This window comes from Triticum aestivum, chromosome 5D (genome assembly GCF_018294505.1).
Source record: "Triticum aestivum cultivar Chinese Spring chromosome 5D, IWGSC CS RefSeq v2.1, whole genome shotgun sequence".
Classification (NCBI taxonomy): domain Eukaryota; kingdom Viridiplantae; phylum Streptophyta; class Magnoliopsida; order Poales; family Poaceae; genus Triticum; species Triticum aestivum.
In genome coordinates, this window is record NC_057808.1 from 4,384,595 (window position 1) to 4,403,564 (window position 18,970).

At 48.4% G+C, this 18,970-nt stretch overlaps 1 long non-coding RNA gene across 1 annotated transcript in view; it reads left to right on the forward strand.

Annotated features, from left to right (window-relative positions):
- The first annotated feature begins 1,085 nt into the window (after window positions 1-1,085).
- The window catches only part of LOC123124057 (uncharacterized), a 47,392-nt gene continuing 29,507 nt past the window's right edge, over window positions 1,086-18,970 (forward strand). The window contains exons 1-2 of the long non-coding RNA XR_006460946.1: window positions 1,086-1,145; window positions 1,259-1,383. This is a non-coding gene — a long non-coding RNA (uncharacterized lncRNA). The remainder of the gene's footprint in view (window positions 1,146-1,258; window positions 1,384-18,970) is intronic.

The window sequence follows — 18,970 nt, forward strand, 5'->3', positions numbered from 1 at the left end:
TTAATAAAATGCTCACATTTTCGAAATTTGTTCAAGTTTTCCAACATTCTTAGAAATTTCAATATTTGTTCTCATTTTTAAAAATTTGTTCAGAAGTTTAAATTGTGTTCCATTTTCTAAAGGATTGTCTGTGTCTCAGAAAATTGTTCGCAATTTCAAAACAGTTCAGAGTTTCAAAATTTTCTCGTGTTTGGATTTTTTTTCGTAGTTTCAAATTTTATTCTTATTTTCAAATTTTGTTCAGACTATCAAAATGCGTCCCTTTTTTCAACGATTATTCATTTTTCTTAAAAAGAATCCGTATTTTCAAAATTTTGTCACAATTTTGAAAATTGTTCGCCTGAAAAGAAATCTGCGTTCAAATTTCCAAAAAAGATCAAAACTGTCGCATTGCATATTTCTTAATATTCCGAGCTGCTCAATTATTACGAAAAGCTTATACAGTCTGGTCGTTGGCTTCTTGGTCTGAGCACAAGAGATCCTGTGTTCTTGTACCGACCGCCGCATGGAGTATTTTTTTGGGATTTTTACTGTTTCACTACACTGCTGGGTCGGCTCAGTTGGCTGCTCGCTATGAACCAGCGACCTAGTATACATACGTAAGTGGGTATAATTTATCAAAGATTCATATTATCCTTTATACGTTTAGTGAGAGGGGTTGTACCGAAAAAGGCTCTCTAGATATTTGTAGCCGGCGTTGTGCTACTTAAGCGCATGCACGTGTGCGTTTAGTTTGGTCAGTGTGTTAAGTAGGCGTGCTCCAGTAATGATTGTTTACTTGTTGCCACATGCCTATTTTACGTCGTTTAAGGATTTGTGCGACTGTACTTTGTGAAGCCTATTCACGGAATTACTTAAGATGGAATGCTGTTATTTATGGGTGGTTGATTGTACCTCTCTTGTTGATTGTTAGCTTTGTGTGGTGTTGCTTCATTTGGTGAGTAGAACAAAATGATTTGTGGTGTTGGTATGCTGCATACGTGGACTATTGGGCAGCCACTTGGTTCCTACACAGTGATGAGCACATGGTGCTGTGCGGCAGGCCCTTGTGTATAAATTCTGGTGCTTGTACCGAAGGCTACATCAACAAACACCATCACACCACGGGGGCTTTGCGCAGGAGGGGAAGAGCAAGCAAGAACAAGGTTGGTACTAGTCCTCCACTCATGTCTTCTTCCATTTCTTTTCTCCTCTTGCGTTTGATTTTCTCAAGTGGTAACACATATTTCTCTTACTATCTTTGGTGCCTTCCTTACAGCTTGTTGGATGAGATGAAACACAGATCTAAGACCTACTCGCCTGCAGCTTCGCCGGATGTAGCTTCTTTTTCTTCAATGGGGGGCACGAAGAAGATGCCCTTACTCAACACTGCATACAATGCCGGTATGATTCAAACCATTGCTGGGGAGTGGAACCCGAACATCAAATTTGTGTCTGCGGGGATAGGGATGGTGGAACTCTGTAAACTCAGAGCTTCAGGAAACAACAACCGAATCTTCTTCATGTCTCTCCTCGCTATATATAAACTATGAAAATGGATATGGGTGACGGGAACTACATTGAGGTGAACTCTAGGGAGATAGCGAAGTTTTTTTTTTAAGAACGAAGACGCTCGACGCGTCCGACTTTAAATTAATAAAGCCAACAACAGGCAGCGTACACAAGAGTCAAGTCTTACAACACGTCAAAGCCCACAAAAGCTCTAGCGAAGCGGGGGCAGAAGTTCAGGATTACATGCCGGAGGCGGCAAGACCAGAGCACGCAGGCTCGCATCAATGAAGCCAAAAGGACCACCCAGACCCTACGGAGGCGGCGTGGGAGCTCTCGCCAGAGCGTAGACCTGTCGAAGACGGGCGAGAGCGCGGTGCAGCAGCTCAACGTCTTGGCGCCTTGCTAGCGGCGCCCACTGCTGCAAAAAGATAACACATTTGAAGATAACATCAGCCGGATGTGAGGGGAACACGCCCTCAATCGTAAGTTTGTTCCTAATGCGCCACAGTGCTCAAAGTAATGCCCCAACACAGCTCCACACGACACGTCTAGCAGAATCAGACACTGACGACAGGAGAGCACCTAGGTCAACACCTGACCTAGGATCCCAATCCCGGCCAGCGGCCTCTCGGACCGCACTCCACGCAAACCAAGCCAGATGGCAATGGAAAAACACATGGTTAGCAGTTTCAGGCTCCCCACACACCGCGCACGACCCGTTAGTCGGTCCATTGCGTTTGGCAATATTTACCGAAGTTGGGAGTTTGTCAAGGCACAATTGCCAAATGAAAATCTTGATTTTTAGAGGGAGCCGAGCCTTCCATAGCCCGGTCGCAACTTGCTGATGTGTACCTCTAGCGAGTGCTCGGTATAAGGAGTTAACCGAGAACTTGCCGGAGGCATTAAGGTGCCAAGACACCACGTCTGGGCCTTGAGAAAGGGCAGCCCCTTCCAGCAGAGTTAGCAGGTTTCCCAAACTTGCCGTCTCCGGGCCAGTGAGTTCCCGCCTGAACTGCAGTACATGGGGGGACTCGGCCAAAACATGCGCCACAAAAGAGTGCGGATCAAGCGCAATATTATACAGCGATCTGAAACGGGACCAGAGAGGTTGGTCGCCAATCCATAGGTCCGTCCAAAAATGCGTTGAGCAGCCGTCCTTAACCAGGAACTTCGCCCCCATGGCGAAGACTGGTTTTAGCTCCTGGATAGAGTTCCAAAAGGGAGACCCCCGTCTAGTTGCAGCAAAGAAATTGCCCGTCGGGAAGTACTTGGCTCGAAGAAGGTCGACCCAAAGACCAGTTTCACCCTGAGACAGCTCCCAAATCCACTTGCACATTAGTGCAATGTTCATCAGCCTGGAGTTCATCACCCCTAATCCCCCCCGGGACTTTGGATGGCACACATCCGTCCATTTGACTAGGTGGTACTTCCGTTTGGGGCTGGCTCCTTCCTAGAAGAAGCGGGACCGTGGCATGTCCATCTTGGAATGAACACCGTCGGCCAGCAGAAACATCCCCATGGTGAACATAGGGAGCAAGGAGAGACTCGAGTTAGTAAGAATAAGCCGTGCACCCGACGACATAAATCTCCCTCGCCACGGGCTGACCCGGCCGGCCACCGTATTGCATAACGGGGCCCAATCCTGGATGGTAGGAGCCCGATCCCCTATCGGAAGCCCCAAGTATTGGAGTGGCAGAGATCCCAACTTACAATTAAGCAGATCTGCCACCTCCTGACTTTTGTCGGGCCCCATCCCCATGGCGACCACTTCACACTTGTGAAAATTGATTTTTAGACCCGACATTAGTTTGAAACACAACAAAATAGCCTTGACCGTAGCAATACTATGTCTGTCAGGTTCGAACAACAGCAGCGTATCGTCTGCGTACTGCAGGTGGGAAACTCCTCCCGGGACCAACTGGGAGGCAACCCCTCTAAGGTGGCTAGCCAGACGTGCCCTGTCTAACATTGCAGCCAAGGCGTCAGCCACGAAGTTAAACATAAGAGGAGAAGTTGGGTCGCCCTGATGCGGCCCTCGTTTGTTACGGAAGTATTGGCCTACTTTCCCGTTAACCGCGTAGCCGTCTGGCCCCCGAGACCAGTTGCGGCATGCGGTGAACCCAAACGGGCGAGAAACCTCTTCCCAAGAGGACCTGTCTAAGGAAGTCCCAATTGACACGGTCATACGCTTTTTCGAAATCTAGTTTAAGAAGAATCGCGGGCTCATGAGTACGTTTGAGCGAGTGAACAATCTCAAGCAAAGCGAGAGGCCCCTCCAAAATGTGGCGCCCACGGATGAACGTGGACTGGTTCCTACTAATAATACGATGTGCCACCGGGGATAAACGCGTCGAGCAGGCTTTGGAGCAGATTTTAAAAGGGACGCTGATCAACGCTATGGGTCTAAACTGCCTAATGTTATCAGCCCCCTGCACTTTGGGGATGAGGGAGAGGATCCCGAAGTTTAATTGCGAGATGTCAACTTCTCCACGCATGAAACCGTTACAGACCCCGAAAATCTGGTCTTGAAGGAGAGCCCAGAAGCGTTTAAACATGGCCACCGGCCAGCCATCCGGGCCGGGGGCCGTGTCAGACTTCATGCTATGGATGGTGCCTCGGACACCCTACCATCTGGACCCCACATGTCCGCGTGAAGGCAAGCCAACTAAGGTTCGCACGTGCCCATCAGTTGGATGTAGAACTGATAAACGTGCCGCACTATGTCATCCTGACGCAACAACAGCCCCTGGTCGGATTGCAGTCGAAGGATGGCACATTTGCGGCAGTGTCCGTTCGCATAGGTGTGGAAGTATTTCGTATTCGCGTCGCCTTTCAAGGTCCATTTAAGTCCCCCTCTCCGCCGCCAGTACTCCTCCTCGGCACGGAGGAGCGACTCCACATGTCCCTCCAGGTCGTACCGATGGGCCCACTCGGGCTCGGAGAAAGAGCGGGAATCGGCCTGAGCGTCCAGAACCGCAAGCTCCTGGACAAGACGAGCCCGGCGAAGTTTGTCTTCGCGTCCCTGGTTGGCCCCCCAGCCCTTAAGAGACGCGCGCAGGCCTGCCCCGGACGCGACCCACAACTCCATGGGGTCCCGCTGGGGGCCGAGCCTGTTCACACAGGCCTCCCACTTGTGCCTGAATACCTGATCAAAATCAGGAATTTCGAACCAAACAGTTTCAAAGAAGAAACGCGGGCTACGCTTGATCCTGTCCTCCCCGGTGGACAGGACCAGAGGCACGTGGTCAGACCCGATCCTAGTTTCGGTGACCAACGAGCACAAAGGGAACCACAGCTCCCAGTCGGCCGTAACAAACACCCTATCAAAAACAGACTGCACCGGCGATAGCTGTTTGTTGGTCCAGGTGAACTGTAGGGTAACGGGACAGAAAAAAATTCAACCTACACACCAGCCCAGGACCACTATGGAGACTGCATACATGGTTTGATCTTTTTCGTTACCGACTCTTAGCGCAGCGGGAAGTAGAGTCGATGATGATCGGTGGTGCAGATCCCCGCAACTAGGATTTACAATCTCCCAACCGCGAGGATGTATACCCTCATCTGCTCCTGAGACAGCCCTCCGGGAGGCGGTCGAATAGCCCCCCGGATGGTGTCGCGGACAGCCCTTCGGGAGGACCTTTGAAACTCGAACGGTTACTCGGACAGCCCTTCGGGAGGACCTTCAAAACTCGGACGGTCACATGGACAGCCCTTCGGGAGGCACTCACGAACTAAGACCGAAACTACGATCTCTCTACAGAGTTGCACACATACGGTGTCATCTATCCAGTAGGGCTTCGCCGTCCAGAACTAGTTCCCACCGGAACCCAGACAACCTTTCGGCTCTACGAAACTATTTCGCTGGGAGGGAGAGAGAAGCCAGATCATGCATGGCACTTGTATGTGAGAAGGGATGAGTGTGGAGGGCTGCCCCTCCACCTCTATTTATAGGAAATCCCAAGGGGTAGGGTAGTTTCACACAAAAACCCAAAATGCACATGAATGAAGTCCTTCCACAAGGACCTAGGAGTGAAACCAATGAACAAGAGGGTCCCCAAGGGGGGATACCCCATGTGGCCGGCCACACCCCCATGAGGGGCCCAAAAAATGGCTCCTATCCATCCATGTCATCCCCAAGATCTTTTGGAGCAAAGCCCCAAAAGGTGGCTTTCCATAAAGTAACCATAAAGCTGATTTTCACTATTCATGACGACATTTTTCAGCGTCCGTTCGAACTGAAAATATTTGTGTGGGCTTAGAACATTTCCAGTACCCACCAAAATTATTTTCAACGCGTTCTGAAACAATTCCGGTTTAGTGATTTTCATCTGCGAAAAGCATCTGAAGTGGTTCCGGCAGCTCCGGAGCATATCCGGTTATTATCCCGGAAAATTCCAGAATGATTCTGGCACCCTCCAAGAATTATCAGGCATGTGCCGAAACCAATTTGACTTTAGGGTATCCCCTGAAACAACTTTTCAGTTTCATCGAAACTCATCCGATGACCTCTTTCTGCGGAACCTTTTCCGCTGAAACTTTTCCGCTGTCCGAAACTTTTTCGGTGATTTTCTCTCAGACTCCTTTTTCTAGTATTCAGCAGATAGATGACCCTTAAGCGTGTGACCCTATAGGTTCGGTGAAGTATAGACATGACCCGGAACCCCTTCCGATCAATGATCAACATCGGAGCCGTGGACACCCATATTGACCCCTATACCCACACGAATAAATATTCGAGTGAACCTCCAGTTGCAGTGAGCTATTCATGTTGCTTAGCGATATGTCACAAACACCCGAGGTGAGATTTATTGCATCCCCATGGACGAACAATTTGTCCACCATGCAAGTTAACTCGTTACCGGTTTTGTTCTCTTTTTTCGTTTCCGTGTTCCGGCATCCCAGTGATCAAATCACAAGGTGTCTGGCCAGACGATTATGGATACCATAACACCGAGAGGGCCCGAGAATATCTCTCCATCGTCGGAGGAGCAAATCCCAATCTTGAGCTATCAAGTTACTTGACATACTTTTCCATGAACCCGTAAGCCGCCGTAATAGCCATCCAGTTACGGATGACGTTTAACAAACCCCAAAGTTCATGAAGCAAGCATGAAGAAACTTGATACTCTCATGGTCTAAGGAATTATGCAAACATTAATTATCTCTGTGTTATAAACCATTAACTTGTGACGAATGTATCTCATGGCATAACACCAATTCTGGTCGATTCAACACAAATGTCCTTCCTGACATTGTGCCCTCAAAGTTGCTTGGCATAGACATGCCCATGATTGGGAAAACATAATCATCATGCAACACTTGAGCTAGTCTTAGAGGCACGACTAGGAATACATTTTACCGTTTATTATTCCACACGTGCATATGGGTTCTCCCCAGAGCCTTTATGGATATACGGGCTCGGGAACCACATCAGTTATAGCATGGAACATAAACATAATTATGAACAGGGAGATAATCAATAACATTTATTATTGCCTCTAGGGCATATCTCCTACAGACTCCCACTTGCACTAGAGACAATAATCTAGTTAATGCTAATGCACTTTATACCTATGGCATACTGGTGTAAAAAAATGCTTCACATGTGGTATAGCCTGACGTCCATCGGATCTGACAATTTCAGCTCCATATGTATCTCTGCATATCCTCGCGTTTTCACGCTTTCACAAAATTCATATTTTGTGCGGACTTGGCTTTTATGTATGTGAATCATAGATCGAACCTGGATTCCTCAGACTGAGTTATGGAGAACCTACCTGCAGTAGTGTCCCATTGACAAAAGCCATCTTGAAACCATACTAAGTTCATGAATGAACTATATGATTCAACATCTTGTTTGTCGCTTCTAAAGCGTCAACATACTTAGTCATTTGTTATAGAATTCGCCACAGTATCCTGTTGGGAATAATTTCCAACTACCGTGCCACCATATTGTGTATTACACAAAACCCTTAACTTAAATCGAAAATCGCATGGAGAAAAGATGAAGACTGTATCGATGTAACATTTTACAATGAACTCTTCATGATCTCCGCTTGCGAGAAAACATATCATCAGTACTTACTCTAGTACTCAATGACATCTTTCACTGTTGTCCCACGATCAGTACTTTGATCACTTTAGTATCCATACTCGCAACACCTTGGGAGTATCGGACATATCTGGTTGTTTTACATACCATGGAATACATGATTAATCCAAAAACAAAAGTGTGTGGAATCTGCATCATGTATTTTGCTCATCAGTGTTTTGGGACACCGAGTCTTGCAAAAACTCTTTCCATGTGACTTCGGCAAGAATCACTCCTTGGCGTTTTAAATGCTAAAAGGTTTTAGCATCTTGTCAATATGTATTCATTGCTTTGCCCTATTAGGTAAATCTATCTCCATTGATCATTATGCCTAATATTGCGGCTATTTAGCCTAAGCACTTCATCAAAAAACTATTTTCAAATGAAGTCCTAATTCGTGTCAAGAAATTTATTTCCAATTAACAATGTGTCAAGCACACAAGGTTTTTAGAAATATTATTACGCTCCCACTTACTTTCTTGAATTACAAGCATCTTCGTTACCCATTGATGAAGTCAAACCCCTTTGACCATTTCATCAAAGCACGAAGATTCCAACTCCATTTTGCTCTCTTCTGTCCATCGCTGGAACTCTAAAGTTTGTACCCTTACTAGCATTCTTTGGATAGACAAAATGCCTTGGACTGTAACACATGCAAGTCCTTGGTTTCATTTCCATCAGATGGAAATCCTATTGTCATCCATGTTTCATATCTCATGATTGAAATATGTATTAATTGCTAGTTCAACCCGAACCGACTTTAAGCATCGCTACGATGAAAACAACCTCATCGTAGTCAACTCTTGAACTTGTTATTTCAACAAGTCGAGCTCTATGGATAAAACATTTTTATCCGTATCAGTTTTAAGTTCCATAAATATTCGTTAGACTCTAAGTCTTCCAAAAGATGTATCAAAGTTTTAATCTTGAATCACTTATATGAAAACTAACTCGGGTTGTATTGGCATTTAGCCAATTCCGGAGTCAGGGCCCATCAACGCTTCCTTGTGTATCGTAGGTATAATGTTGTCTCACAACAATATCTCGTTTGCGCACCTGAGAGGTTTGCACGAGCCTTGCCTACGTGGTTCAGCTGCAAGTTCGACCGAAGTTCATACATTTTATTGTAGAGACTTCCATATCAGTCGCAGTAGGAAACTCTGGAATTACTTCCAAGGTCTCTTTCCTTTGATCTGATGACAAAGATACTGTTTATCTCGTCGAGTTGCACTATTCTCCCACTCACCTTTTTGAAAGAACCATTCTCTTTAAAAGCACACCGTTTCACGGCAAAACTATTTGCCTCGGTATAGTGAGGGAGGAATACCCAACATTTTGGTATAACCTACAAAGTAGCACTTGTCTGATTTGGAATAGGTTTGTGACCTTTTACACAAGCCCCATATTCCAAATGTTAAGAAAAGATATAACATGGTTGGGCGTACCATACCATAGCTTCATTTCAACAGACCCGATGTAGCTCTTTTCAGTGTAAAAGCCGCAGTCTCTAAAGCATCACTTTAAAAGGGATAATGGCAAATTTATTTATGTCATCTTTGACCTTACCATGTCATAAATGGTTAGATTACATCTCCACGGACTTTTCACTTGCAGTGGTGTTCCGGGAGGTGCAAGTTATGAAACCCCTTTCACAACTCATCAGACATTCGCTAAACATGTAACTCAAATATTCCTTTGTGCAATCAAATTGCAGAAACATAAATTTCCTGTTACAATAACTTCTACTTCATTTTTGAAAACCTTTCGAATGATTTCAAAAGATCCAGACTTACGTCTCATCAAGTAAATATCCATATATCTACTTGAGTCATTTCTGAAGATAAATAAATCCACCACTAACAACACTTATCGGACTACACACATCAAATGTATGATCACTAACAAGTTTGTTGTTCGTTCCTTATGGCCTGTGAACGGTATTTTAGTCACTTCACTTTTCGGAGGAAAGTTGCAAGTGTCAGATGATTCAAAATCAAAAAGACTTCAAAATCCATCATAATGGAATTTTCCATGCGGGTTTCTCCAATGTGACCAAATGTAGTGCCACACTTGTGTGGTATTCTTTTAGTCTTGCGACATTTAGCGTCGGTGTTATGGATGTATCATATTACCATCAATATTCATAACATACATGCCATCTTGGATGGAAGCATGGCCCTTCATGTTATTCATAATACTTAACAACAATTGTTGTTTTTATGAACAACTCTTTTGCAACAAACATTGTGCAATGGACTAGAGTGTATGAAACTCTAAAATGAATTATGAAAGTAAACCTAGAGGTATTGTATTATTATCAATATTCATAACATACATCTCATTCATAATGAAAGTATGGCCCTTGTGTTATTCATAACATCGAACATAAAAAGTTCTCTTATGAACAACCTTCTTGCAAGATACCGCAATGGGCTAGAGTTTGTAAAACTCTAAATGAATTATGAAAATAAATACAGACGGCAATACACCGATGGAAGGTATAGTAACATTTACTATGTTCCCTGTGTATACCTTAACCTCATTTCTGGCTAGTCTTTTTAGGCCATAGTAGCTCTTACATTGATTCGCAACAGAATGCAATCGAGCGGGTATCTTTGTGATTAACTCACAATACCCAAGAATTAGTGATTAACATGTTTAACCATAATTCCCAAGAACTATATCTTTGACCAGCCTACTATACATCAAAAACTTGTATGACATTCGTACATGAGCTGGATATTCCAGTCATCTCTCTTTCTGCCTTTATACTTCTAACTGTTTAACTTTTAGTATTTCTCCTACTCGCAAAAGAAGGACCCAACTTAAGAGTGGCATTAGCCCCGGACTTCCTTGGCGTGTAAGTCATACTAATACCCTTTGGACACTTCCTTTCTCTTTAAGTTGTTGTTTTATTCACCTTTCATTATATGACAGGCGTTCTTCTGGATCCCTCTCTTATCAGTCTAATGCATAGTAAACACTTTACTAATAATTTGCAATCAAACATTGCTTTGGATATTTCATATCTTTCACCCTTTGTTTATATCTGAAAATTAATTTCCAGTTCCATGAATATTACATAACTATCCCAAACTTTCGAAGTTCGAGTTTTATGGAAGCAAACATATTTCACTTGACCGTAACAGAATTCTAGCTTTTGGATCGAAGGACGAGAGTCACATGATCCATAGCATTAGCGGGAGGATACGAAAAGCATGCGATAGGACAAAGTCCTTATCGGCACTTTTGAGGACAATCCTCATATTACGTTACCAATCATAGAGTTTTAACCAGATATTTAACAGCTATTCAATTTTAATAGGGAAGGTGGAAACGCGACCCATTATTCTACAACTATTTTGCATATAACACTTAGACAATGTTCATAATTAATTGCACTAAGAATTAAACATGTTAATTCAACAGTGCGCTCCCACTCAAATCAATATCTGTCAAAATTGATTGTGAGTGATACAAGACCCACATTTCAATTGTTCGCCATTGGTGTAACACCACTGATGATGAAAAATCTCAACCGGTAGGCCAACTTCCCAATCACATCTCTATGTGACTCTTGTTCATCTTTCGATGCGTGTGTTCCGAGCTCATGACGGTCATGCCTGAACGTCAAGACAACCAAGTGATCTCGTTGCGAGGTCTCAACTCACCCGCCTCACACTTCTCTAATCGTTCGTACCCGTGTGACACGGCGCACCCCGAAAAGATAGGTGCCGTGACGGTGCTACACTTGGGAGAACACTAACTACTTGGTATTTTTGTGAGAGATCACCCTAATAAAAAGTGACTACCGCGCAATCAAGAAGGGTGCATCATAAGGGATAAACATCTCAGGCAATTCATAATAGCATGATATGGTATAGCCCTTTCTGACGGAGAAGTATTTCATTTCTTCGTCTTCGGCATTCGTGTTGGTGTTCACCTTCGCGAAGATTGCCACCACCTTGTCGATGCACCAGATTATATTGCTATCTCTAGAGCTAATAAAATAAGTGCATTATTTAAGGTTGCCACGTAGGTCATTAAAGTGCAATCATATGGCTCCAGCCATCATGCCGAATCATGACACGGAGGTCATGTTAATTACATCATGTAGTCATCTCATACATAATCAAATTGAATATGAGCATTGCTATACCACATCACATGCACATCCTGCAAAACCAAGTTAGACGCCTCTAATCAGTTTATGCAAAATTTTATTTTACGTGGCTTCTAAGGTTTTGACTTAAACCACAACTACCAACGTTTTATCATCAAGTATGATTATTCAAGTTGCTAGATTAACATCTCGGGGTGTATGAAACATGAGATAATTAAATCTCGAGCCCCATACTAAACTTCGTCATACGCATGACCCCCGTGCAGATCATATCTGCAATGCCCTTTCATCTGCGAATTTCATCTTTCTTTTGACTACGGCAGAACCCAAAGAACTGATAGCACTTCCATGATCAATCAGGATCACGGATTGCTAGAACTTTGTCAAATTCCACCATGCTGTCTCGATATTGAGCAAACGCAAATTCTAGGGAAGCAACAAGAACATCGGGTAACAGATTTCATCTGTCACCCGCATAAATAATTTTCAGCAATAGATCTCATCTACTACCTAATTACATTATGCAATACCCATACATCTCTATGTATTCTAGATCACAACCTGCATCTACGCATAGCACGGCTCATGATGCCACTGTAGGGTAACGCGACAGAAAACAAAAAATTTCAACCTACGCACCAGCCCAGGACCACTATGGAGACTGCATACATGGTTTGATCTTTTTCGTTACCGACTCGTAGCGCAGCGGGAAGTAGAGTCGATGACGATCGGCGGTGCAGATCCCCGCAGCTAGGATTTACAACCTCCCAACCGCGAGGATGTATACCCGCGGTCGAACAGCCCCCCGGACGGTGTCGCGGACAGCCCTTCGGGAGGATCTTCGAAACTCGAACGGTTACTCGGACAGACCTTCGGGAGGACCTTCGAAACTCGGACGGTCACATGGACAGCCCTTCGGGAAGCACTCACGAACTAAGACCGAAACTACGATCTCTCTACAGAGTTGCACACATACGGTGTCATCTATCCGGCAGGGCTTCGCCGTCCAGAACTAGTTCCCACCGGAACCCAGACAACCTTTTGGCTCTACGAAACTATTTCGCTGGGAGGGAGAGAGAAGCCAGATCATGCATGGCACTTGTATGTGAGAAGGGATGAGTGTGGAGGGCTGCCCCTGCACCTCTATTTATAGGAAATCCCAAGGGGTAGGGTAGTTTCACACAAAAACCCAAAATGCACATGAATGAAGTCCTTCCACAAGGACCTAGGAGTGAAACCAATGAACAAGAGGGTCCCTAAGGGGGATACCCCATGTGGCTGGCCACACCCCCATGAGGGGCCCAAAAAATGGCTCCTATCCATCCATGTAATCCCCAATATCTTTTGGACCAAAGCCCCAAAAGGTGGCTTTCCATAAAATAACCACCAAGCTAGCTGATTTTCACTATTCATGACGACATTTTTCAGCGTCCGTTCGAACTGAAAATATTTGTGTGGGATTAGAACATTTCCAGTACCCACCAAAATTATTTTCAACGCGTTCCGAAAGAATTCCGGTTTAGTGATTTTCATCTGCGAAAAGCATCTGAAGTGGTTCCGGCAGCTCCGGAGCATATCCGGTTATTATCCCGGAAAATTCCAGAAAGCTTCCAGAATGATTCTGGCACCCTCCAAGAATTATCAGGCATGTGCCAAAACCAATTTGACTTCATGGTATCCCCTGAAACACCTTTTCAGTTTCATCGAAACTCATCCGATGACCTCTTTCTCCAGAACCTTTTCCGCTGTCCGAAACTTTTCCGGTGTCCGAAACTTTTTCGGTGATTTTCTCTCAGACTCCTTGTCTAGTATTCAGCAGATAGATGACCCTTAAGCGTGTGACCCTATAGGTTCGGTGAAGTATAGACATGATCCGGAACCCCTTCCGATCAATGATCAATGTCGGAGCCGTGGACACCCATATTGACCCCTATACCCACACGAATAAATATTCGAGTGAACCTCCAATTGCAGTGAGCTATTCCTGTTGCTTAGCGATATGTCACAAACACCCGAGGTAAGATTTGTTGCATCCCCATGGACGAACAATTTGTCCACCATGCAAGTTACCTCGTTACCGGTTTTGTTCTCTTTTCTCGTTTCCGTGTTCCGGCATCCCAGTGATCAAATCACAAGGTGTCTGGCCAGACGATTATGGATACCGTAACACCGAGAGGGCCCGAGAATATCTCTCTATCGTCGGAGGAGCAAATCCCAATCTTGAGCTATCAAGTTACTTGACATACTTTTCCATGAACCCGTAAGCCGCCGTAATAGCCATCCAGTTACGGATGACGTTTAACAAACCCCAAAGTTCATGAAGCAAGCATGAAGAAACTCGATACTCTCATGGTCTAAGGAATTATGCAAACATTAACTATCTCTGTGTTATAAACCATTAACTTGTGATGAATGTATCTCATAGCATAACATCAATTCGGGTCGATTCAACACAAATGTCCTTCCTGACATTGTGCCCTCAAAGTTGCTTGGCATAGACATGCCCATGATTGGGAAAACATAATCATCATGCAACACTTGAGCTAGTCTTCGAGGCACGACTAGGAATACATTTTACCGTTTATTATTCCACACGTGCATATGGGTTCTCCCTAGAGCCTTTATGGATATACGGGCTCGGGAACCACAACAGTTATAGCATGGAACATAAACATAATTATGAGCAGGGAGATAACCAATAACATTTATTATTGCCTCTAGGGCATATCTCCTGCATGAACCGCGCTCCAGACCTGGCCACTTCCCTAAGTGCCATGGCTGCGATCGCATTGTTGAACATGGCGACTCTGTTCCAGTTAATGTTAGCATTGTTCTTGTCCGCGCGCGAGCAGATTAAATTGAAGTCGCCCCCCATCACCAATGGCAGATGCTGGGCTTCCGCAAGACCCACCCTGGCCTGGAGCTCGTTCAGAAATTCGAGCGAGCGCGAGTGATCAGCGGGTCCGTACACCACAAGCATCACTCATTCTCGCATCGACGCCATATGTCTAACGTGGGCAGAAATATAAAAGGTGCCTGTCTCCCAAGACAAAACCTCAAAGCATAGGTTGCTTAAGCCCATAAGCATGCCACCCGAGTGGCCGCAGGCCGGAAACCAATGCTATGCGAAGCGCTCCAGGGGATCAATCGCCAGCAACTCGTGGTGGAGAAACTCAGCCTTAATGGTTTCCTGGATGCCTACTGCGTCAATGCCCTCATTGCGCATGTACTCCTTAAGCTGGGTCCGTCTCCCAGTGTGGCCGATGCCAGGAATGTTCTAAAAAAGGAAACGCATCAAATAATGCGGTTACGGAGGCGGATCCCGCGTGAGGTCACCGCCTTTTCCACGCTCCTCGTCCTTTGGGGCAGACGAGGGGGAGAGGCGGTATCATCCCCTGCGGATACCGCGCTCTGATCGGGCAGCACAACCATGGTCGAGGGTGCCCCTGCTCCCTCTGCCGGTGCAGCCGCGCGCGCAGCTGCAGCACTAGCAAGGGCTGCCTGCGCAAGTTCTTCCGAATGAACTAACGATATTAGTGAACGGGCATCTCCCTCACACACCAAGTCCACCCCACTGTCCCCCAAAATAACCCCCAAATGCGTGTCTGAGAAGGATTCAAGAATCGTAAAACGAGAGGAGGGGGATTACCGTCAATCTCCATGTTCTTCTCGGCCTGCAGAAGTTGCGCGCGTTGGAGCGATGGCCTGTTGCCCTTGGCTCCCTTGGGGCGTCCACTGGTGCGCGTCGGGGTTGGATCCGTAGCCACCGCCTTGGAGCGTCGCACCTTGACCATCGGGAGCGCCACGGCCTCCGCCCGCAGGGCAGCGGCCAGGCCTGACGAGGCAGACGCAGACCCGCCATGAGCCGGGGCCAGCGGAGAGGCCAAAGCCATGACCGCCTGCTTAGGAGTGGGTGGCGCGCCCAGGTTCTCCATCGGGGGGATCGACGCCACCTTGCAGCCCACGGTCTTCTTCGCCTGCCTCACCGAGCCGCTCTTGCTCGCACCTCCGGAGGGGGGGACAGCCACATGGCGGAGCCGCCCCATGCTCTCCACCCCCGAGCCCCGGGGAACGCACGCCAGGCAGGAGAGAGGAGGGACGCCCAGAGTCGCATGAGGCCGTCACTCCCCGCTCCGCCTCGGAGTCGAGGGCCAGGTTGGAACCATACTGGTTCACCTCGAGAAGGGCGCCCGTCGCACCGGGAGGCGCAGCCGCAGCTGCCCCCCTGCCCTTGGACGGGCCCGCCGTCTAGTCCAGGGACTTGTCGTGGATGCCCAGCTTGTCCCACGCCACAGTGTCGATGGAGTCATCGCCCATGCTCTCGTCGTTGTCGTGGTCCACATCGTCGTCCTTGTCGCCGGGGCCTTTTCCATTGGAAGGTGGGGGCGGGGGAGGAGCCGCGCCGCGCCCCGGCGCCGCCAGCTCTGGCTCCAGCTTGATGTCATACCCCTCGCCGTTGAACCAAAGCTCGACGTGACCATGCAGCTTGTCAGGGGCACGGCAGGCGAACCGCATCCGCACCGGACCCACCCGGATCAGGGAGAATTCGTCGACCGCGATGGGGCGGCCGATCATGGTGGTGGCCGCCATGAGCCGATCGGCCCTCCGCTGTTTGGGGGGCACGCCCCACAGCTTCACCCACACCTCGGGCATGGACATGGCCTTGGGCTCGTCCTCGCGCGCCTCCCGAATCTTCGCCATGATATTGTTGAGGGAGAGGAACAGCTTTCCGCTTCGCGTCGCCATCCTTAGCATCGCCTTGTTGGGAAACAGCACCGAGAACCGATCCACGCCGACCGGAAGCACCTGCCAGTCCCATTCTTCCTCAAAAAGGTGTGGCAGCTCCGCCTCCAGAATCGCAGAGAAGAGCAGGCCCGGAGCGGCAGAGATGAAGGCCGCGTCCGAGCCCAGCCCCTCGCCCGCAGCATAGTCCTCCGGGCCCTCCACGAACGGAAGGCAGAAGAAACCCTGGCCCGGGATCGCGTTCCCCATGATCGGCAGCTGCAGCGGCTTGCCACGGGTCGGGTAGTAGGCCGAGGCGTGGCCTTCTTCTTGACAGAGGATGCAGAGGGGCTTGAACGAGCACTCGTTCTAGAAATGGCTGACCCGCCCGCATTTGGAGCACTCCGGCCCAATCCGCCACCTCCACCTCCACCGGGATCGGCTCGGCCGCCGTGCCCTTGGACGAAGACGGCGCCCCCGGCAGTGCAGGCGCAGCCCGGCGCCGGCCCCGGCCGCTGCTTCTGCTTCTTGGCATAGGGGTCGCCGACCCGGTCGCCGCCGAGAGGATGCTGCATGTCCTTGCGCTTCAACTCCTTCTTCTTCTCGAGACCGCACCGCCGGTGTTCCTCCTTCTTTTGGTGCTTGCGCTCCTGCTCCTTGATCCACCACGGAGGCGGCGGCCCCCAGCCACCCGCCTCCGCCTCCTGGATTGCGAGCTGCACCTTAGCCTTGGCGCGCAGGTCGCGCTCACGCTGCCTCTCTGCTTCCGGATCCAGGGGAGGCGACATCGATGGCTTCTCCCCGCGCGAGCCCATCTGCACCACCTCGACGAAGGAGCGACGGAGAGGAGGGGAGGGGATAGGCGGCGCAGCCGACGGGCTTGTTTTCCGTAGCGGCAGATCTGAGCAGTGGTGGCTGGAAACCCTAAGGAGGGATCTAGCGTGCCCCGGTGCACCCACATCCATTTATATGGGAGGCGGGGAGGCAACCCTAGCGGCTCTTCGCCCGACCGGGCCTCGGGCCGCAAAAGCGCCCCCTGGGCCTCCTGGGCCGCCACCACCGCACTACCAGCCCCCAACACCAGGTCCGACCCCACCCCTGTGGGGCCAGGCCCCGAGGGGAGCGTAGCGGGCCCCCCAACTGGATTGTGCGGCCCAACTGTCGCCAGCGGCCCAATAGTGGACCGCGGCCCAGCCACGGGAAGCCTAGCGAGTTCCCTTCCGAGCGGAGTCGACGTCGGTCCGCCGCCGCCGCCCTGCGCGACCACCACCGGCCGCCGAGGCTCCGCGTCCGGCCGAGCCAGCTCCTGCGCCGCGGCCTCCCTCGCCGCCGTAAGGAGCGCAAGGGCATCCGCCCCCTGGCGACCCCGTGGCACCCCGCCACGCCACGCCGCATGGCGACCCGCGCCGCGGCCACCGGGCGCAAAACGCCGGCGACGGCCCGCCCGACCGGAGGCTCCCTTCTCCTCGGCGTGCGCGACAAAGTCAGCCAGCGAGCACGACGAACGTGCCCGCGTTGAAATCGAACCCGCACTCCCACCATCACTCACCTGGCTTACCTCGTCGTCCTCAGGACTTTCCCCCGCCAACGCACAGAAGCGGCTGCCGCCACTACAAGAAATATGTCAACTAGTGACCTTCTGTCAGTGACCCTGGAAGAATTGGTCATAGATCTATGACCATTCCAGACCAATTGCTCAAAAGCTGTTCAGGGGGCTCCAAACCCTAAACTATAACGACCATTTTGGTCAGAAAGGTCGTAATTTCCTTACACGAAATGGTCATGAAACAGATAGCACTGGTCAGCTGCCTTATTTTTAGCTGATCACGACCAATATAGATGGTCATAACCTTGTAAATTGTTGTGGGTTGCTATGACTAGGCGCCACCTCATCAGTTTTGCATATGTGTCATGTCCATGTGGCAATTTTTGCCCCAGGTTGTGAAGCAACCTATATTTCTGTCATTCCCAAAATTCCCAAAAAAATCCCATAAATTCTTTGGGTCATATCTTCGTCAAATATATAAAAAACCTTCCTTGCCTAGTTCAAAAATAATTCAACAATATTCATTTTCCTATTTTGTTCAGAACAACACTTTGTGAAGGAAGTACCACTTTGGCATGTCCAAATAGTATCCATTTTCTACGGTGCTTTCCTATGCCCAAATAACCATCCTCCACCAAATGCCATCTCAATCCATTCATTATTTTGAGCCCAGCTTCAACATTCGTATTTATGTCCAGTGTGGTACTTTGCAAAGCAAGTACCACCTAGGCTCCTCCTTTTGAGCTGAAAATTTGTGCAGATGGTCTTCTTAGGAACTGATCATCCTCAGCCAAAACTCACGCCCATTAGCCATGTACATTTCCCGTACCGCTAATTAAACACTTGGCTGCTAATTCATGTTTGAGCATCGATCGGTCTCCTCGTGAGAATCTTATGTTGTAATTTTCTTCCTAGCACCTACCTGGGGAGTGCCCAACCCACTAGACATGCCTAGGCCGCCCAGAACACATGGCAACGCCACGGTCACGCGGTG